We start from the raw sequence: 23,925 nt of genomic DNA, 5'->3' as shown, positions 1-23,925 counted from the left end.
ATCTTAAATTGTGTTTTTTTGAAGACGAATGGAGCTTTTACAGGTTTGGATTTGACATGGGGTAAGTGCATTAATGACAAAATTTTTAATTTTTGGGGTGGAGTATCCCTTTAACTTTAAATATATGCTCATAAGTGATTCTGGGTGCCATTGAACCTAAGCACCCTAAACTACGATAAAATTTTCATCTGACATCAAACAGGTGGAAATAACAAATTGAATGTAAAAAAAATCCAACACTGGGAAAATAAATATCCAATATGACTGATACAATAACAGAAAGAAAAAAAAACACATATATCAGCTGATAACTTATATGGTCATGATATATTGTGCATCCAAGTAGGGATGGAACGGTTCAACATTTTCAAGGTTCGGTTTGTATCACTGTTTCATAGTCAAGGTTTCGGTATGGTTCAGTATGTACTATGTTTATGGAAAAACTATACTTTCAAATAAAAATAAAGAAAAAAAGAATATTCTATCGAACTACAAGCAACAGCACAAATAAATACAAAAGAGTAAATATACAAATAAAATAAACAGCAATTGTTAAGGTTTTTTTTTTTAGGTAGGTCTAGCATTAGTTTTTGGGTACAGAAAATGAATAAAGTAATCAAATGTTACACAGCATTGCATATTTGACTGTATAAATTAAAGATTAATCTTTATTAAAGAAAACAAATGCTATTCAATCAAAAGCAGTAAGTGATTTTTGTTGCGGTCTGATTAATATTAAGACTGTCACTTTAAGAGAATGCACTGATCCAATGCACTGATACAGTAGGTTCAGCTGGTATTTTGACAATTTTTGTGTTAATTTGTCCATTCAAACACAATACTCCAGAGAGAGCTTTATATTTGTGTGTGTTCTGAGACGCGGGTTTTTTGTCTTTTCCCCCTCATCACTGTTGTTGTAATGTACTGGGAAGCCAGAATGTGCATCTATCAACAGAAACATACATTAGCCAAACCCTGTTTTTCTTTAAGTGTTATTTATAAGAAACCATAGCCTATTACAGATGCGTAGTCAGATTTAAGTTGAACCATCCTAGCGCACACCGAACCGAGTGTGGAGAACCGAACGGTTCGATTTTTTTTTTTTCACGAACCGTCCCACCCCTAATAGACAAGGTCCACAATAATATATTTACACCAAGCACCCAGTCCAGCTCAGTCCTGATTACACACGCTTTAGGCATGTCCGTCAAAGCTAGATGCAAGTCATTGGTGTGCAAATTGGGACTTTCCCTTGTGTCCACCTAAACATTTCCTGCTCCTAATCTGCACATAATGATCTCTGGCAAGTGGACAAGATTTGTTGCTGAGGTTTCAGAACCAGAGCTGAGTGTGGACTACTGCCAAATGTTTTGGGGTGCAGGTTTCTGTGTGTGTGTGCAAGGAGAACAGCAACCGCAAAAACAAACCAGACAGACAAAAAACAATGAGGAACCAAGCGGTAAGGACAGCTCAGTGCCAATGTTTCTATCCGGGACATTTAGGAGAGTTGAGTATTGAGGGTAGAAGAAACTTCTACCTTTTGTGATGCTCCGTTAAGCAAACCTCTGTCCCACAATGCTTTGCTTCCTGTGGGGTCCTCATCAACATCATCACTGGTGTTGGGAGGCAGACGGACCTGAAAAATGAATATTAAATGAGTATGCAATCTGTTGCAAATCTATACAGATCATGACACCTCAGTTTACGGTGTTAATTTTTTCTTCTTTTAAGTTTGTTGAATTCTCCCTAAAAATGTACACATGCATGTTCTCCTCCATTGCAACTGCTAACAAAATACACCATTTTAATTTGTCAGATGTTAAAAGTTAATCTATACTAAAATACTCCCTGGAATCAAAGTGTTTACATTGACAAACAAACTGCCTGTGTCTGTGACACTGGTCTCAAAGATTTCAAAACAAAACAGATGATGACACTTACAACGCAGATATTTCCAAACTTATCCGCAGCAGCCATGGTGTCATAATCAAGCAGGCAGGCGGTCGTGACCCAACGAGGATATGTTTCATCGGCAAAAGATAATAAGCTGGTTCTCGTTGCGCCTGTAGCGCACCCAGAATAGACTTCCTGAAACATCGGACACTATCACACGCTGCCCGATAGTGTGGATGCCTGTTACCAAGTTAGGAACATGCTGTAAGAATAAGAAAAAGGAGACTTAGTATTCATGGTTTAGCAGGTTGCTCACGTTTTAAAGCTTGCCAAAGACAATACAAAAGCAACTCAGAAGGATCAACACTCTTGCACCACTTAACCGATTCAAATGTATTCACACTTTATGCCAGTGTAGACATAACTTATCTACAAGCTCAAGTTGAACACTTCATTGACGTACTGTACCACTTTGTGGTCTGAACTTCAGTTTCAATGTTTTTCATGTGGTTATGCATCAACAGCAATGTACAAGAGAAATGCATCATTGACGTTACTCTCCCAGTATTCAATGTTCTAACAAGAGGGGAAAAAAAAAAAAGCTTGTTCATTTCCTCTGGAAAAAAAACAACAACAAAAAAAAACTGTGACACTGTGACATCTCACCTTATTTTCACACTTGCGGAGAAGTTTCTTCTTTCCTAAGTCATAGATGCGCAAGAGTTTGCCCCACTCCAACCAATACTCGTCCCTGAAAGGGAGCAAATAGCTAGGGGGGCACGTCCTCCACGGGTGTCTGTCAATCAGACCATGTCTAAATCAAATTCAATTTTTTTTAATTTATCTTGTTAAAAAGAAGCTGACCAGAAAAGAACTGTTTAACAAAGGCTTTGTTACTTAGCTTGGTCAAAGCATTGTTAAACACATATAAACTGGACCACAAACATTCACAACATGGCATTTTTGGGCCATGGCCAGAACACCTACACCAAAGAGTTTAATTTTGTGATTTGCTATGCTTGAATGGATTTCTAGGGCACATTTAATTTTTGTGGGGAATTCCACATTCCTGAGCCCCTAGCTAACACATGGGACACATCATGCAAAGCCATTTCCTGTTTTGCTCACCTTGTGCAAAAACTCCAGCTTGTCTCCACCTCCTACTAGCCGATAGGTATAAATATAACCTCCACCAACGGAGCGCGGATTGAGTATCATAATCTCTGGCAACTCCCACCAACACATACCAATCATCGCCTCCACTGGAAAATCGACATATAGCCACACTGCAAAACGTAAAAAGAAACTAAGGTCAGAGAAAGAGGTGGGATATGGAAGACACCAACTTAACGTTGGTGGCGGTTCTAAATTACGAACAAATGGTCTGAGTAGAATGGGAAGGGAGTTTTGAATTATGAACGTAAGTGCAAGTCTAGTTGCATACAAATCTACATTGTCCTATTCATTCCATATGTTCAACATTCCTCACCTGAAAGCAGCCTCGTTCTGCTCCAGCTGCACCAGGTCCAGTGTGTTGCCCTGAATGGGGTTAATCATGCGTACTAGTGAGGCCCATTGCCCAGAGCCTGCTTTAGGTGCCCCAAAGAGGGCTTCTGGCAGGTTCTCGTTCAAGAAAGCTGCTGCCATTTCTGCAGCCAGCTCTCTTTCATCCTCTCCCGCTGCCTCCACCATTTCCTGTAGAGCAGAAAAAATTATTTTAGTTTTTAAGATACACTATGACTAAAAATAAGTGTAAATCAATGTGCTTGTTTTGCATTTAACTTTCAAGCTATTGTCATTATTAATTGGTTGCTAACAGGCGCAGGACTGCAAGTTGAAAAAATGGCAGTTGGCATTTGCTACCATTCAGACAATAGCATCAGTGAATGTCAGGATCCGGTCAAGGTCACGGAGTCTGAATTCATCCCAAAGGAGTTGTGGGTTCAGGTCTGGGCTTGTGGAGGTCAGTCAAGTTCATCTGTCCCAGAACCACTAAATCATTTTGTGCACAGGGGCATTGTCATTCTGGAATAGACTTTCGCGCTGCCACTGTTGCCACAAAGGTTTTTTTTGTCTAGAATTGTATGTTAGTAGCATTACGATTCATCTTCACTGGCATTACATTTACATTTATGCATTTAGTAGACGATTTTATCCAAAGCGACTTACAGTGCAATCAGGCTAACTTTTTTTTACCCAACATGTGTTCCCTTGGAATCGAACCCACAAACTTTTGCGCTATTAAAGGACCAAACCAAACCCCCTAATTATAAGTGGCTGGCCGCAAACCTATGGCCACAGTGTATATAAGAAACATTTCGGAACAATTTGCAGATAAACAAGAGACCTTCATGTTAAGCAATACATTCAGAAGCAGCATTTCTACACCACAGCTGCGGACTGTTTATTCTTACTAGATACACTCAACTGTTGAAAGAACAGCATCAATATGATTTATCTTTGAGGGACCACCACAGTAACCACTGCTTGCACATTTCACAGTGCTTGTCACTTTTACAGCTCGTCAACCTGGAATTACCCTTGCAAACATGCTCTGTGAAGATGCAGAGACAAAACAGACATGACAGACAACTTCTGACAAGAAAGCAATGAAATTCTGTCTCAGTCAGTGATTACATTGGGAAAACCAGTGTGTGAGTCAGATGGAAGAAAGAGAGAGAAAGAGAATGATAAACGGAGATAAAGAAATTCCAGAAGAGATGAAGACAAAATAAAAAGTATTGTTTCTTAACAGGTTCACTGACCTCAGCCATTTGTTGCTTGCGCTGGGCTTTGGTGGCTTCAGTATAGGCGTTGTGGTCTGTTTCGATTAGGATCAGGTTATTTGTCTCTGGGTGGATGACAAATTTGCGAGGTGTGTACTGCAGTGGGAAAGCCACCTGGTTGAAGATGGCACCCAGTTTCTCAAAGAGCCAAAATCCTAAGGGATATGGTAAGAGAGGTATGCAGTGAATTTAAAGGCAGATTAAAAAGTTAAAGGTTGGATGAATTATTATGAAATCTGGTAAGTCAAAACCTCCTGTTTCCTGGCTATAATTTGTCACAATCAGTCTTGTGTTGATAAAATGCCAGCTGACCTGGATAGAAGTGATTTTTGTTTTAATCACAAAATAAAAAAGGTCACTAGCTACAAAAGGGCAACTAGTACAAAACTCCAAAAAAAAAAAAAAAAAAAAAAAAAAAAAAAACATAGGGAATGTTTTACTGCGACTCCAACCTTTTCCTACATGACTAATCAAAACAAAATTCTGTCCAAAATAAGATGTCATGCAGCAGCCGGCAAAAGCATTTAGGTAAGAGAGGTCCACACTTCTGAGAGTTGCTAAACCTCAAACTAAAGCAAACATTTTTAATGTTAATCTCACTAAAACCGTTAAGCAGCATATAGGTCATATTTGATCCCAAAATGGAAAAAGGAAGGGTGGAAGGATGGAAACTTTACGGCCAAGATTTGAGCACATTTAATTTATCTTAATTATCTTCTAAATCTATGAGTATCAGATCACTGGTCATGTAGACAATTATAAATAACCACATATTCAAGTAGCACTACTGGAACTGAAATATATGAAGCCAACCACAATATGCTTGACATTATAGAACTTCACAAGTTTGTGAGAACGTTAAAGTTCACATTATTGTGTTTACCTCAGTGTGTTAGTGGAAATGGCAACAATACCCTCAGGACACTGTTCAGAAGCGAACCCTGATGCATACTCTAAGGTTTCATATGACAATGGAGTCAGGTGGAAACGGGACTGGTATGAGTAACTCAGCCAGGAACGACTAGACATGGCCAGAAACCTGCACAGTTAAAGGTCATGTAATGAGGGTCAGCAAATTGGCAAGCTGTGAGACATTGTGAAAGACATAACATTTAAAGGTGACTCACAGCTTCTTGGGCCTGCATCCGGACTCTGAAAAGCTTGACGGGACGAGAGCCGAGATACCCGAGTTCGAGTATCAGACAGGTCTCCAGTCACTGGATCCAAAACAGTACGCAGTAACACTCCATTCTACAAACAAAGAGGTGAGAACGGTAAACAAGCAAGCAATGGATTGTCCAGAAAAGTCATGTCATCAAGTAACAGGACAGTCACACTGCAGCTAAAAGTTTGACCTCGTAACTTAAAGTGCAAAAGTTAGCAGCTTTTGCTTGCTAGCTGTAATGGGTTACCTTTTTAGGTTGCAGAAGCGAGCTCACTAGTGTGCTTTCTTTATACACATTTTTGCCTATCCAGCTATTACCTAATGCTGTAGACTTGGAGGACCCAAGAGCTGAAGGTTCCATTAACTCTCTCCTCACCCATTAAAGTTGTGATGAAACAGAAGTAGCAACAGATAATTTCTTTCGCATAGTGACTTATATTTGAGAAAAACAGATTATTCAGAAAGGCCAATAATCGCTTTTGGAAGTTTGATCTGCAGTCGCTATAAGACATGCTCTCTCTATACCTCTCAAAATGTGCAAATGGCTTCAAATCACCACATTGCATCTACACTATAAGTGAGCTACATGCTGCAGAGTTGAAACAGGAATTGTCACTTGCACAATCGAGGCACATTGTGACACAGTGTCACTAAAGTTTAGCATTTGCATTTATTTTTAAGCCTTGCCGGTGTTTAAACCAGGGGTGGGGAACGTTGATCCTGGAAGGCCGGAGTCCCTGCAGAGTTTAGCTCCCACCTTAATCAAACACACCTGAACAAGCTAATCAAGGTCTTCAGGATACAGGTAGGTATTTTTTTTTTTTTCAGGGTTGGACCTAAACGCTGCAGGACAGTGGCCCTTCATGATCAATATTCCCCACCCCTGGTTTAAACCATTCAGCACTCACATGCTCTCCTAGAGGCGGTGCGCTCGAGCACACTCAAAGCACACACATAAAACCGCCTAGCATACAGCTATTGTGAAGCAACTGCCCCTTTGTAAAAACAAAAACACGTAGATGAGATAATTGTATATTTTTGAAAAATGTCTAAAAAGAAAATACACAATACAATCTCCCACATGAGTCACCTAAGAGGGGAATTTCGCCCATTTTCAAAAATTTAATTTAGGCTCTGAATGAATGTGTAAATATCCTGATTGTAGCATCACTATAAATAATTCTACATGATAAAAAGAAGCCTTCAAAAAGATCGTTATCGGTGATCATATTGGCAGATACTGTTTCCTGTGATCAACAACTGGCTCCCAAAATCCTGATCGGAGCAACAACAGGATGCACACCTTTCTATGTTATCACCCAAAGTAAGCACAAGAGTTTCTTACCTGCAGGCCTATGTTGAGGTACAGGAAGCCAATGGTGCCTTTTTCTCCAAGCTCATCCTGTTTTTCCACTCCGCCCATCTCCACAATACAAAGAGACTCTGGCTGGGCAGGAAGAGCCTGCATACTCAATGGCTGCAGACAGTCCTGTGCAACAAAGTGATTATAGATTTCACACCAAGAACTGTTACAGTAAATGTTCAGTGGGCACTAGAATCCTTGTTTTAAAGCCCAAATCAGCTGACCAATGCAAGAAGAGCATCTTACGGATGGATCCAGGGAGATGACGCGGACAGTGTTGTCCACCAACCCAACAGCCAGGAAACGGGAACGTTGTTCACCAGGGGGCACATTTGCCAAACTCATGCACACCACATCCGCAGACATCTCCTTCCTCTCAGTGTATTCATTCAGCTGCCCGGACTGTTAAGAAAGAGAGAAAACTTAATGGAAAGACAATCATTCAAACAAAAGATGAAAATTCACGTGACAAGATAAAAAGTATGTCCACCAGCATACCGGGTCCATCTCAAAGTAGACAAGTTCTCCTCCAGTCAAAGCAATGACCACCTGCCTCTGATTGACAGCACATCGGACAATTGTCTTCTTCCCTGGAGTCTTCCATTCATTCACTCTCTTATCTGCACGGATGTGACGAATCCCATCTGGGTAGACCTGTAGAGAACCAGCAAATGAAACAAAACCCAATTGAATGAGATAAATGGAACAGTAAGCATAATTGTTGGGAATAAACTAATTAATTTAAAGGGATAGTTCACCCAAAAATTAAAATTCATTTACTTTCCCTCATGTTGTTCCAAATCTGTATGACTGACTGACTTCTACTAAACATAAAAGAAATTCTAAAGAATGTGGGTAACAATTTGGTCACCCACATTCTTCAAAATATATTTTTATGTTCAGTAGAAAGAAACACAGTTTCAGTTTTGGGTATGGATGCTCCTTTTGATTGGCCGGAGATCAGCATCTGCCAATAATCACAATTTAAGACTCGATTGGTACTCACTACACTTGGCCGATCTCACGAACCGATCTCACTTTGATGACGTCAACGCATGAGGACATACATGATGCCTGGGGACATGAATAATTTGGCACCGCAGTCATGTCATTGCCGGTGTGGAAATTCTATGACGTTTCAAGACATTTAAATTAACATTTATTTATAAAACAAAATATCTTATTTGGCCATATATATTAGCCTACTCAACAGCATTAACACAGGTAGGGGTGCTCCTACTGATCGACTACCGATCACAATTGGCCGATAATCGCTTTGGGATGATTGATCGGCGGTCTCTAAAAAGGTGATCTCAAGCTGATGACACGCCTGCCGTGAGAGGTTTGGCACGACATGCAGCGGCATCTCAGTCTTTGAGACATAATTTCACAAACAACGTGAATGAATCACTGTGCACTCTCTTTCTCTCTCAAAATGCAAATGGCTTCAAATCACATCTGCATAAGTGAGCTACATGCTGCACAGCTGACACAGGAATTGTCACTTGCACTATCGAGGCAGTGGGGCATTGTCACTAAAGTTTATAAATTGCATTTTTTTTTTAATTCTTGCCAGTGTTTAAACCATTCAACGCTCACGCGCTTTCCTGAAGACCGTGCGCTCATGCACGCACACAGCGCACACACATAACACCAGGTTCACATTTCTCCGCTTACAAAAAGTGTTCCCGTCGCTTCATTTAACCCAGATTGCACATCTGATGGCAGATGGAGTATTCTGACGATGACTTTCATTATAGACCTTGACACTTATTTATTTGGCAGTCTATGGGACAGTCACAAGCCTCCCGGTTTTCATCCAAAATATCTTAAATTGTGTTCTGAAGACGAACAAAGCTTTTACGCATTTGGAACGACATGGGGATAAGTGATTAATGACAAAATTTTCATTTTGGGATGGAGTATCCCTTTAAAATAACTGGGTCATCCGCAGTTCTAAGTTGGCGCCGGCATGCATCTGGAGAGAGAGAAAGAGAAAGCTCACGGAGCTGAAAGGGCTTGAATAAAGCACATTTGGCTTTTGATAAAAATACCAGAAAGATATAGCACTGAAAGATATTTACCATAAAATGACACTGAACGCTTGTCCACTCCGATGTTTAGATGCGCAGTTCACTTAAAATGGTGCTGCTGTTACGCGGGTCACAGTCCGGATGGATACCGAGGTACGGATGCGGTCTACGGATGAGTTGCTTTTAAAATTTTCACGAGTCCTTTTCCTCGAGTCAAGTCTGGAGCATAGGCTGTATAAAAACATGGACGTAGTGTCCGTGACATCATCCGTAGACTCCTGAAGAGCGTTTTTGAAGCTCAAAGTGTACAGAGCGGGCCGTCACCATCTTGGCAGCGCGTCACCACGCGACTCTCCCGGATAATTGAAAAAAGGCAGGAGTTGGTTGCTGAAGCCATGCCCACCTAGCTCGACGGCAGTGTCAACAGCGGCAATCCACCTGTCACTCAAGTGGCCAAGCCCTTAATTATGCAGAAATTTAAGGCTTTATATAATTTAAACGGATGAGTTGTAAAAAAAAAATTCACCCCCTCACAGTTGTCATGAAGGGCAAAATTAGCTATATAGACCAAAACCTCTTTTTGTACCAGGCTGTAATCATATTTTTTTCTGCTGTAAAGTTGGGCATTTTAACATGGGGAGTCTATGGGACTGACTCCCAGTTTTGCAGCCAGCCTCAAGCGGCCAGTCGATGAATTGCAGTTTTAGTTACTTCCTTGTTGGCTTCATGAGAGAGAGCGGGAGGTTGCTGCTCGGTCTGGAGTCATTTCAGGTCATGTCTGTGTCAAGTCTGAAGTTTATAAAAAATGTGACTCGAGTCTGAGTCACTAAGTCGAGTGCCCATCTCTGGCTTGAAGCATCAGAATCAATCGAATCAAGTATCGGCCGATCACCATGACAAGAAATAACGGTAGGTTTGGAAATTGTTCGAAAATTTTCCGGTTCCCGCCTAACGGTTCAAGTTTGATTCCATTAAAAAACAATCATTAAACAACTATTAAAAAAAAAACAGTGGTAAGGAAAAATGCACAATACTCAACTTCTCAATGCTCAGTACTGTTTTTTTACTTACTGTCAACTTAATTTAGAGGTTGGCAATGACAAAATTCAACATATTACAGTATATTGATCTTCATAAGTAGGATTGGGTATTGTTAGAAATTTTTCCGGTTTCCGATTCCATTTACATGAACAACATATTATGTTTTACTATTTACCTTCATTGAATCTAGTGCTGCTGGAAGGTAGTAAGTAATGTTGAGTAATGCTAGTCCATCATCCATCAGCATGTGCTTCAAAGTGATGATTTTTTTACACTATCAATAACATTTTGCTTTTCAAGCAGGAATAAGCTGGTAGGCCAAATAGTCCCTTGAGGGCTAAGACACTTGTTCATATTCCCTAAATTAATGAAAATATGAAACGGTTATACTTATAACCATGTATACACACACCATCCATAAAGCCCCTATTTTACAAAATAATAATGCAGTCAGATGGTGTGATGCAATGAGTGGTTTTCCATATTTTTAAACATAGAAAATATTTATTTTCATACATTTTAAATCACTTTGTTTATCACTCTTGAAATGACCTGTACACTAAATAATCTAACCCTCATACTTGCATAACAATAGCAGTCTATTTATTTAGTGATCCAAGTTGAAGTTGTATGTATATTAATGAGAATATGGGACAAATATAATGTAATTTAGTGGCGGCAGATGCTGCGTGCTGACGTTAATGGAACAGTCAGACAACGTAGTGCACCGTTACGTGCACTACCATTTTTGGAACAGAAACTTAGAAATTGCTCATGCGAGGGTGTACCATTTTTGGAACCGAAACTTAGAAATTGCTCACGGTTTTTTCAAAGAACAGAACCGGTTCTGAATAAGAAAAACGTGTTCTCGGTTTTTTGGAACTCTAGAAATCGGTACTCTGTATTGGCTGCAAAAATCCGGATCGGAGCATCCCTAGTTTGGGTGAACTATCCCTTTAGCAAGGAAAGAGAAAAGGTTAAATGGGATACTGTGCATGCATGTAGGTCAGAGAGATGTCGCTCACTTGTACAAGTGCATCTTCTCCCAGCAACGAGCAGGACAGGGTGGGTGTTGTTCCCAAGAAACCAGAGTCTGTCACTTCTTCCACAGTCTCTCCGATAGAAAGCACCAGGGTGGCGTTAACGAAAGACCACATGAGGTAGGCATCAAACTCATCTGTGAAAAGTAAACCCACAATTATCTGGTTGGAAACTTTTGCCAAATGTGGGGAAAAATTTGAAACCATAAAAGGAAACCAAATCTTAAAGATGACAAAATGTTTAATCCACTTGTTCAAGGAATGTTACATGCACGCCTTTCAAAACGTCAAATTTGTTCATGTGGAGTTGAGAACATTTAAAAAGAGCTCACCTAAAAAATGAAAACACTGTCATCATTTACTCAACTGTCATGTCATTCCAAGTGGGAAACCACACATTGTTGTTCATGAGTGAGTAAATGACATTCTTCATTATGCATTTTTAAGCATTAACTATCCCTTTAAAATGTCTTATGTAATGGTATATAAAAAAAACCTGCAATGAATGAACAAGCCCCTATTAAGAATGGAAACCATAATTCCCTGTTAGCTTACCTCTCACAAAACTGCAGTCAAAATGAAAAAGAAAACTGAACAAAACTGACAAAGACTACAGTACACAGACCACAATGTAAACCTAAGCGTCAAGCTGCACGCACATGCCAAAAAATCTAATAGCAAATCACATGATTTCAGAGAAATATCTGGCCAGACATTTTCTGAAAGCCCAACCTACACCCTGCATGCCAAGCAAAAGTCCTTGTTTGCTGTTGATCTAGTAGAAATATGACTTGGTGAAAAAATGAAAGCTTACATTTATGCATCAAGGGGAGAATCTAGAATGTGCTTGTCAATGCATGTTAGCACTTCAATCTTTTAAGAAAAAACACACCACCAAAATCAGCCTAGTGTAGTCCTGCATGACTCTGAGAATCTTGATGCAGTTAGTCAAAACCATAAAAGGTTAAAACACATTCCTACGTTTTCCTTCCTGTCAAGAACATGACTTCACGACAGTGATGTGTCTAAATACTTTTCTTTTCTCCAGAGAAATGCTTGCAGAATAACTTGTCTACATAGTTCATGTGCATGCACACACACTATATGAATGGGTCTTTTATTTACTTTCTACATGTCTCCTGACAGTCCACACGGCATTTGGGTTACCGGGCAGTTCAGAAAACAGCCATTTTGAAACCTGAAATGCCAGATTCTGAAACCTGAAATGACATGCATTTTTTAAACACATCAAAATATAAATAGTTTCCGGAAAAAACCTAGAATCTAAATAACAAAACCAAAAACCGTTGCTAGGGACTTGCTATTAATGCAGTGGGTGTCAATATTTCCATTTTGCAAAACATGCTGTGAAAGCTGCCTCGGAAATGTAACTCATAGCAACACAAACCTCCAGTCCGTGTCTCAAAACTCTCAATGTAGATCTGGGTCCTCTGCCACATGCCACATACAGCTGTGGGGTGTCTTCATTAGCCAAATCAGCAATCTGCAGTACAGTAAAAAAATAAATAAATAAAAATAAAAAAAAACTGTCTGTGGGTTCAACGCTACTTAGAGACATTTTGAATTTGTTTTCTTCATTACATAAGGGAACAGATGGTACAAAGAAAAGAAAAGAAAAAGTCTGAAGTGTTCATACACTCGACTACCCATTTTAGTAACTAAAAAACAAGCTGTTCAATACTGCACAGTCATCCAAGCAGTGAATCTTTCCTAAACATCTGCTCTCATGCCAAAACTTGTAATCCCACTTCCTGTCAGTAAATCCCAACTTGAGTGTCAACATAAAATTTTCAATCTATTTAACTTCCTGCAATACACACATTTACACACCTGGCAGGACATGATGGGAGAAAGATTTTCTTGCTCGTCGACCAGCACAAGGTTCTTAAGGGGTCGGGGGTTGGAAAAAGAAATGTGTCTCCCTCCTCCAGAGGCATGGCAGAGGAAAACTCGGGTTCGTCGTCATCATCACCCAAGTGGGCAATCTGATACAGGTAGCTGACAAACAAAAATGTTTTAGATTCAAACCTCCAAAGCCGTTTAACACAATGTGTTCTACAGTGTAGATTAATGAAAAGCTTAGAGTTAAAGAGAACATGAGAAAAGTGTGGTTACATTTATACTGTGTAGGTTTCAGCTAACTGAAACCACTGCTCCCACATTCCACCCTTTTATCAGCTTCTGTAAATTTAGTGATTGCACTGAAACTTGGCGAAAGGCCACCAAACCAGAGGTATTCAGTTATTTTTAGGTGAATGAAAGAATGCATTGAACAGAACATAGAACAGGAACTTACTGGTTTCCAAACTCTGAAGAAAAACAAATAAGAAGCCAGTCTTCAAAAACACACATGGCTGTAGCCACTGGGATTGTATCAAAATACTTCATCCTGATCTCGGTTACCTAAAATATGAATAGATATTTAATCCAGACAGAAAGCATATAAATTTCCAGCATTTTAACCTCTCGTGTGTATTCCGATACCAGCTCTCTCTCCAGTTCACTAGAAGCACCCAATGTTATATTACAGCATTTACTTTTTTTCCTTGTGAGTTTCATTAATAAAACTATTATGCAATGCTGCATTCCATTCCAAGTCAGTTATTGTAGTGCATTTATGCAGGCGTGAAATTTACAGCATTTCACACACCATTCTCTGCAAACATCTGCTTAACAAGTATAAGGTAGGAAAAATTTTCAATGCCTTTTATTTGCATAAAAGTAAATATTTAGCATCAACTGTGTTCGGGTAAGGTCATACGCCTACGTTTCATCAAAGCCTGGGTTGAAAAGTCTCCAAGTTGCAAGCACAAACTTCACAGAGTCTTTAATTGCACATTTTCAAGTAGGAAAATTCAGACTTTCTAAGCTCAATGGAATACAGTTAGGTCTGTAGTTGTGTACTCACCATCTCCTCATCAGTTTCCAGAGTAACCTTAAAAATGTCTCCCTGTTCTGTCTGGGCTAGAAAGAAAAAAACATTGATTTGTTCTTGTGGGTGGCAGAGCAGACAAATATCATGCCTCGCTCAGGATCATCTAGGTCATTCTGAAAGAGAAAAGTGCTGTGGTGACATCTCACATTTGTGTTTAATTTTTTCTGTAATCACAATGACTGAGAACTAAACAACCATATGAGGTCAAAAACGATTATTATGATCAGAGGTCTTTATGTGTCTCCAGTTATATAGTCAGAGAAGAGACATGAAAGCTCATCATTTCAATACTATTAGCTGTTTAGACATTTCAAGGTGTTAAGATTATTGTGACCACACAAACTCACCCTTCTGCGTGGGATCGGGCAACGGATGTCCGGCTGGTCCCCAAAGTTTTTGTAGGTGATATAGTTCTCAGAACAAATGAGCACACCACTGGGGACCATCCGAACCACCAGGAACTAAGACACAGGGTGAATGGTCAGATCAACACAAACTTATAAAACATTTAGATATGTTCTTCTCCTTGAAAAGAAAAAACTGAATCCATGAAGATCAGATATCAAAACAATCTCTTCACCAAACAGTCAGAGAAGAGACATGATATTCATCATTTCTGACAACGCAACAGAAAACATTACTTGTAAACTACAATACTGTTCAATAGTTTGGGGTCTGTAAGATTTTAGTGTTTTTGAAAGAAGTCTCTTATGCTCACCAAGGCTGCATTTACTTGATTAATATATACAATAAAAACACTAACACTGTGAAATGTTACTTCAACTTCAAATAATGTTTTCTTATTTCAAAACATTTTTTTTTCAAAATGTAATTTGTTCCTGTGATGGCGAAGCTGAATTTATAGCAGCCGTTACTTCAGTGTCACATGGTTAATAAAAAAAATAAAAAATAAATAAAACAAAAAATTCATTCTAATATGAAAATTGTGCTCAATGTTGAAAAGAGTTGTGCTCTTTAATTTTTTTTGAGGAAACTGTGATACACTTTTTTTTTTCATGATTCTTGCGATGAATAAAAAGCTTAAAAGAATAGCATTAATTTGAAAGAAATCTTTTGTAACATTATAAATGTCTGTTCTTTCACTATTATTCAATTTAATAACACATCTTTGATAAACAAAAGTAAATTCTTAAAAAAAAAAATTCTCACTGACCCCAAACTTTAGATTCAGTTTTTTTTTTTTTTTTTACTTATCTTGACAACAATCATGTTGAAATAAGTGTTAGATAAAAACGTGGTCTGCTAAAGGTATTGCAACACGACTAGCTTGTGAATCCCTATCTAGTATTTTGAAATTTGACACCCTGACATTCTAAAAAGGTCAGAACCTGTGATGAGGGAAGTTGCCGTGTTCCTCCAGTGCCTCGCTGTACTTGCGCACCACGTGGTTGAGGCCCCAGGTCCAACTCATAGAAGGTCAGCGTCTGCTGTGTGTTTGCTGCAGCCTCTCCAGTGGGATCGTTATCTGCCTCCTGCAAAACCATTTATAACTATAGGTTACAGACATGTGCCACCTAACTGACTGGATTTGTAAAAGCATGAAAAAAATGGTGAAAAAAATATCATGGCGGAGGTTACATGCAAAAACACCCCAATTTACAAAGAATCGCTGTTCCGTATTCAGCTAGCTGCTTGTGTTTCCATTCTAGGCAACTTAGTATTAGTCAGGCCACTAATTTGAATTTTATTCCCCCATGAGTTTAGTGGTTCAACCTTTTTGACTCAAAGGACCACCAGTTCAACAAATTAGTTGAAGACCCCACTCAAATAGGCTATAGATATTTCTGGTATTTCTGCTGTAAATATGACAAAGCCACTTTTAAACTTTGAGTATGAAATTTAATTAAACCACATTTTGTGATTCCACAAGTTAATCTTGCGATTATGTAATCAAAGATATCATTCTGCGATTATGTAAGCTGTTTGCGTAGCTTGTTAGTAAAAACTACAGCTCTGTGTAGTTAAATGCTCATCCATCTCAAAGCACATGAAAACACCACATTTAATAACATGTTTTTACTCCAAACTCACTTCATAACATCAGTAGAGTGTTTGAAATAAATCCTTCTGAGAGATGTGAAGAGTATATAGCGCTTAAAGATATTTACCATAAACGACCCTGAGTGCTTTTTATGTGATGCACTCTGCTGTTTTGATGCGCTGTTCACATAAAATGGTGCTGCTGTTACAGCTCACGGTCCGGATGGATGCCAGGGCGCGGATGCAGTCCGCCTTTTGGATATCATTTATATAGGTATTTAAGGATAAAAAGACTCGTGCTGCTTTTACAATTTTCATGAGTCCTTTTCCTCGAGTCAAGTCTGGAGTCATTTCGGGGTAGAGTCTGAGTCAAGTCTGAAGTCTACAAAAATGCGACTCGAGTGTGACTCGAGTCCAAGTGACTAACTCGAGTGCCCATCTCTGGTGTACATAGCTGGACATGGTACAAGTCTCAGCTCTCAGAAAACTCCCAGCCTACAAGTAGGGCTTGCTCGATACCACTTTTTCAGAAATGAGACCAAATCAATACCAGAAATTCTCAGTATCGGCCGATACCAATCCGATAACAGCGCAAATTATTATTATTTTTTTTAATTCTGTGTCAAAATTGATATGCAAACTGCTTACGCTCTTCTGTGTCAGCTGCGCTGCACGGATGCGCTGTTTTCGTTCAAAATCAAAGCATAAATACAGATAGAAAATGTATCCTTGTGTCGCGACTGACACAGAAGAGCATACGCAGTTTGTGTGTTTCAGTGGATGTTCCCCAAAATGGTGAGAAGATAAAATTGTTGAATAAAGTCATTACAGTCACAAGCCTCCTGGTTTTCATCCAAAATATTTTAAATTGTGTTCCGAAGATGAACAAAGCTTTTACGGGTTTGGAACGACATGGGGGTAAAGTGATTAATGACAAAATTTTCATTTTGGGGTGGAGTAACCCTTTAAAAATTAACAATAGTATACGCACAATATCGGATTTGGATCGGTCTCGTCTGACCGATACCAGATCCTGCAGAAAATGTCAATATCGGAGTGAAACCGATACTGAGTATCGGATCGGTGCACCCCTACCTTCAAGCTGTAATTACAAGGTCTAGAAGCAATAAACACTGTGTAGTGACCATGTCAGTCAGAACAGTTCATGCATGGAGCTCTCTTCTAATGAGTTGGTTATCTGCATCAAGTGAGTTAAAATAAGAGAGACATGCACAACTGTGGTACGAGAGGACTGGAACTGAGAATCACTGCACTAGAAGAATGACTCTGACCTCATAGTCCATCTCCAGGCAGGCAAACATGGGGTTCTCAAAGCCCGCATCCACACCAACCACATGGTATACGAGTGTATTAGCCTTGTGGGCCTCTAGAGGGGAGGAGATGGTAAGGCGAGCAGCTGCATCTCTATTCAGGATGTATACCAACTTCTGCTTCTCTATGGCACCTGGGAAAATTGAATTTGCATTGTTAAAATGGGAGAACGCATCATTTTGATTAAAATATTTCACCCCAAAATAAAAATTTGCTGAAAATTAACTTGAGCTTGTTTCTTAATTTAAACAGATTTGGTTAAACTTAGCAATATATCTTCAGTTTTTCCACAGACCTACACTCTATTTGTGGTGGCACTGGCAGGGGGATTACTTCATTTAAATAACTGAACCTCTCCCCTACACAACAGCTCTACTATTTAAGGCACATTTTGCACCATTTGTTTGAAAATGCCATTTTATGGGGCTATCTGAAACAATATTCTTGGAAATATTTTTTAATACCCATCTGGATTGAAGAATCAAACATTCAGCATCATAAAGTAGTTTACATACATTACAATGTCAGAGTTTCTGCAGAATTTTTTTAATCAAACTTAAGGCTTTTTTAAGACCTGCAGAAATAAAATTAATACTGTGTGAGCGATCAGCAATGTCTATGGTAACATTAAACTGTAAAATGACTGTTAAAAACATGATTTACAGTTTTATAAAAATTATTTTCACATTTTTAATATAAAAATTTCAGCTATAACCCATTTTCAAAAAACGATCAATCAAAAGTGTATATATATATATATATATGTGTGTGTGTGTGTGTGTGTATGTGCATTTTAAGCAAAAGTAATATTAGATAATCGCTGGGTATTATTCAATTAGTAGTCGAAAATCGCACCCCTCCCGCGCATGTACCCACGCACTCAGGCACGCATAAACATTAACCCAAAAAAAGAGAGAGAGAGGGAGAGAGACTATTCAGGCTTTCAGTCTGTATGATAAACCATTTAATTCATTAGAGAATAGTCTATCCTAACACAAACCAATTGATGGTTGTATGATTGCTAAAACATTAATATAACATAACCGAATAACAGTCCGTCAATTATCAACTGCTCACAAGGCTGTAGGAGCCTAGGACATTTCTATTTCAAAAAGGAGCATGAACATTAATAGTATTTTTAAAAATGTTTACAGATTAATTAAGATTAGAACAGATTAATTCAGCCATGAATATTAGGCTTAACCCCTTAACTGTCACTCACATTTTTGAACATAGACTTGAAAGTGCACTTTCCAAACTAAAATTTTTATAATTCATGAACAAAAACATTTTATAACATGATATTGATGTACCATTTTCGTGGTAATGCAATGTCTGATTTAAAAATGTTTTTTAAAGGATGAATTTTGAAATTTTACGTTTTCAGCTGATATATCATTTCTGATTATTTCTAAAGTGTGACAGAGAAAAAGGCAACGAAGAAGACTTTTTTTTTGACAAGGTCAGAACTCCTGTTATGATTGTAGATTTTTGAGGGTGCACTCTTTTCATAAATTAACCTATTACTTTTCCTACATAATTTTTAACAAAAAAACATTGGTAAAACGGGGCCAAAAAAAGGGCCAAAAGCCAATCACACAGAGTACATTTTTCATTTAAAAAACAGGAGATGCAGTGCTGAAAAAAAAAAAAAAAAAAAAAAAAAAATTAAAACTTGAGATTTGTATTTTAAAGTTGAACTTGCATTAAATTTACATGGCTTTCTAAACATGCGGCTCTCTTTTGCGAGACAAGAGTGCAACGGTGATATGATGTCCCTCTAGCAAATGCGCAAAATATGCGTTCTGTGTGAACGGCTTGGTTTCAGTTTTGATGTAAACAAGATCTTCTCCGCATTGATGTTCTCTTTTCCCGCAATATTTGTAATCAAAAATGCAGCGGCGCCGCATCTTGTGGCTTCACCTGGATAGGCTAATAAAAACATTAAAATGCAATGACACATCACCACTGATAAGTGCCTCCTTAACGTACACCTAAAATTTGAATGCAGCGTTTTTTATTTTAAATTTGACAAATATTCGAAATTCGATTTTTTTTTGACAGCCCTAGCGCTCGTATTTATTCAATAAAATCACAGCCTTTTGAAGTTTAAATCACACATTAAGCAAATGATATAATGCTAAATTTATCCACATCTGTTCTGATGAAGAAACAAATTAAACTACATATTGGATGGCCTAAGGGTGAGTATATTTTCAGCAAATTTTAATTCTTGGGTGAACTGCTATCCTAACTCAGGTCTAACTACTATAACTTTGTAGTCTTTACTACATGTGGTTTTACCTATCATAAAAGCTCTGCCCTTTGGGTCCACAGCGAGGAACTGCCCTGGCACAATACGTCTGCAGCCACTCTTGCCGAACGTCTCCTGGTGTATTTTTCAAAACATGTTCTTGGAAGGATGGTACTCCAAGATCACAATACGGCCAGAGTCACTTCCAACCACAACATAGTCTATTGCAAGATGGGAGAAGGGATCCATATTAAGAATTCAAATCTCTTTATATGAACTATGCAAAGCAACAATTAGAAGCAAGTTGCTCACCTTTAGTTCCACCTGTCAACCTGAAAGCCATGAGGGATCGGATAACACCAAACACCTCCATAGTAAGCAGCGTGTGGACCTTACCACTGTTGGCATCAGGACGCAGCAGTTCCAGAATTTTCCCACGGGAAACAACAATCTCCTGCAGCTTAGTTCCTAGTAAAAATAAAAATAAAAAAGAAACACATAAAATTAAAAAATAATGCTTAAAGGGTTACTCCACCGCAAAATGAAAATTTTGTCATTAATCACTTACCCCCATGTCGTTCCAAATCCGTAAAAGCTTTGTTCGGCTTTGGAACACAATTTAATATATTTTGGATGAAATCTGAATATTTTGAATGAAATCTGAAATCCGCAGGCAGCGTATGCTCTTCTGTGTCAGCCGCGCTGCACTGATGCAATGTTTTCTTTTAAACCAAAGCATAAATTCACGTAAATGTATACAGAAGAGCGTACGCCGCCTGCATACTGCTCAGCTCAGATTTGTCAAAATAGCAGTACGCTGATTTGGGGAGACACAGAGGAGATGAATTGTTGAATAAAGTCATTATTTTCTTTGTGTACAAAAAGTATTCTTGTCGCTTCATAACATTACGGTTGAATCACTGATGGCAGATGGACTATTCTGACAATGCTTTTCATACTTTCCTGGACCTTAAGATGTTTTTTTCTTTCTACGGGTTATCTTAAGGGTTTTTTCATTGTTATAATTTCATTATAATACCATGCATTTTTTTTTTTTTTTTACTTTTTTAAATTTAAAGAAGAAACCAATCCAATGTATAGTTGAAATTTGAAGCTTAATGCTATAGAAAAGCAATACAAGTTTTTCAGGAAGAGTGTTTTCAGCTTGTTTATTCTCATATAAAAATATGGCATGCAGTTGCATCAAACAATGGTATAAAACATCATTCAATGTAACTGTAATTAATTATCGCAATTACAATTTCAAGGTAATCGACAATTATGATGTCATAATCGTGCAGACTTGTCTTAAGGGAACATAAACAGTTGCGAGAGAAAGCACATGTGTAACAGTATATTGGATCCGGACTTCAGTCTTAAAGGAGAAGCTGTCCAATTGTCGTCCTGTCTGCCATTCATGTTAATCAAACAACAGTAAGGGAAAATCTCTCACTGCTCTTGACTAAATCACTTTTGTAACTAGAATAAGAAAATAAATAATGATAATGCTAATAATTATGCCTATATATATATATATATATATATATATAAGATTAGGGCTGCACAATTAATCGAATTTCTAATCGCGATTATTGGATGCCACAATTATGCAATCGTATGGCAATAATCGTTCAAAGTCCACTTATGTTATTCTGCACACTTAAGATATTTTTTTCTTTCTACATGTTATCTTAAGGGTTTTTTTCCCATTGTTTTAGTTTTAGTATAACATTATAGATACCATTCATATATTTTTACTTTTTTTATAATTTAAAGAAGAAACCAATCCGATGTATAGTTGAAATTTGAGCCTTAATACTATAGAAAAGCACTAAACGTTTTTCAGTTAGAGTGTTTCAGCATGTTTATTGTCATATAAAAATATGGCATGCAGTTGCATCAAACAATGGTATAAACATCAATCAATGTAAATTGTGATAATTGTTATTAATAATCGCAATTACAATTTCAAGGGAATAATCGACAATTATGATTTTCATAATCGTGCAGCCCTAATATATATATATATAATATATATATAGAGAGAGAGAGAGAGAGAGAGAGAGAGAGATAGATATAACTTACACAGTGAAGACTAATTTTTTTTGTTCTATTGCTTGTTATTAGCTTCTTGTTCTTATTTCATCAGTGACTATTTATCTCCAGTGAGTTGAGTTTAAATATATTATTTTCTTGTATTAGTTTGAAAAAAAAAATATATATATATTTATAAATATATATATATATATATATATTATTTTCTTGTATTAGTTTGATATCGACATTGATGACAAGGATTATAGGGTTGCAAAGGGGTGGAAAATTTCCGGAAAATCTTTCCAAAAATCCCTGGAATTTTCCAAAAAATCCTGGCAAGTTTCCGAAATTTACTGGAACTCTTCCTCCTTTTTGTAACCCTAGGTATCAAAGATTTTAATATCATGAAAACCTTATTAAAAGAAAAAATAACCACTGTATATCGTGATATAAAATTACTCGTATCATGATTTTGATCATATCGCCCACCCCTAGTCTCAAGCCTCCCAGTTTTCATCCAAAATATCTTAAATTGTGTTCCAAAGACGAACAAAGCATTTACAGGTTTGGAACGACATGGGGGTAAGTGATTAATGACAAAATTTTCAATTTGTGGTGGAGTAACCCTTTAATTCACGCTAACACTTCAAATGAACACTTATAGCTACCCTAACAAATATAAGTGAAATACTCTGCATTTAAGAAGCTACACAGGACAAAGTGCTGTTGTTCTGTGGTATACCTGAGAAGTTGCCATGGATGGCATGGGAGATGCCAGTTGCCCGCTGCAGGGTTAGGTTGTAGAGAAACATGGCTGCTGTCTCTGGATCTTCAGGCTCAGGACAAAGAGCTTAACCAACACCTACAAGCAAGTCCCACAGAGATTGTATATGTATCAAAGTTTAAGATGAGGACAACAAAACGGCTTCTTATAAGGCAAACCAAATTTATGCAGAACAAAAAACACTGCAAAAAAACACTGCTAAGTGAGCAAGTTTTTAGAGTTTCACTTTAGATCGTTCGTCGACTTACAACATGCACGGAGAAAAAAAAAAAAAAAAAAAACCAATTCGCTAAATAAGTGTTCTTGTAATAGTACTTCACGTGACACAAAATCAGCACAAAATCTTCTGTTTAACGGCGCTTAAATATGCGAGCATTAGTCAGTTGTCCATGCACCGTTAGCAAGACGGCTAACAAACTTTATAGTCAAAATAAAGGTTATAACTATAATTTCTGAAAACAAATTTTATTATGACAATGAAATATGGGTTATTTGCGAAATTTCTGAAACCTATTTACCGAAATAGCAACCAGGATGTTGTAGATTTCAATCAGATGAGAAACTTATACATTTCATGGTCCTGGTCGCTAGTTGTTTCAAACGGCGCTGGAACGGCAGAGGGCCTCCCAGTTCTGTGGCGCACAACGGTATTGTCCAACACATGCCTGAGCGAAAAGAGTTGGTAAAAACGATATTTATGTTTTTCTTATTTTTCTTAGTTTTATGGAATATTACTTTATTAAATTCCTATTGTTAAATTTAACTGAGGAAAACATGTGCAATTACAGAGTTTTAAATGTAACATTCATTTACCACGGCAACTTTATTTTAATTTTTTTAATTTTGCCAAGCATAGTTTCTGTTACTACAGTAAAAATGGTAACGTTTATTGAAGGTCTTAAAAGGGAAATTAAACAAAGTGTAAAACGGTATCACTTTCTTCTGAAAAAAAAAGGCACTCGAACTTATAACTCTCACACAAAAGTGTTTTTTTTTTGTTTTTTTGGCGCGCGCGCGTGTGATGCGGTGATGGTGTGGTTGTGGAAATCCCAGAAAATAACCACATACCGGTAGAGGAAAAATGTTTCATTCTTTCCATTACAGTTTAAAACAATGACCACATTTATATCACTACAACTATTTATGGTTAAAATTGGCAAGCGATTTAAATATCTCATTTACCCTTTTAGAGTGTCAATATGTTTAAATAGATGTTACAGTGTCAGTTTTTAAAAACTAT

At 37.8% G+C, this 23,925-nt stretch overlaps 1 non-coding gene and 1 pseudogene across 1 annotated transcript; both read right to left on the bottom strand.

Moving 5' to 3' along the window:
* Window positions 1-1,490: 1,490 nt before the first annotated feature.
* On the bottom strand, window positions 1,491-23,357 carry LOC122148590 (annotated as a pseudogene).
* Window positions 14,826-14,900, bottom strand: LOC122148702. Its single transcript, XR_006162573.1, has one exon. It is a non-coding gene; the product is annotated as a small nucleolar RNA SNORD111 (small nucleolar RNA).
* Window positions 23,358-23,925: the final 568 nt, after the last annotated feature.

The sequence above is a fragment of the Cyprinus carpio genome, chromosome A18 (genome assembly GCF_018340385.1).
Source record: "Cyprinus carpio isolate SPL01 chromosome A18, ASM1834038v1, whole genome shotgun sequence".
NCBI classification, from domain to species: Eukaryota; Metazoa; Chordata; class Actinopteri; order Cypriniformes; family Cyprinidae; genus Cyprinus; species Cyprinus carpio.
Note: the sequence above shows the minus strand (reverse complement) of the source record. Positions and strands in the feature narration are given on the sequence as shown.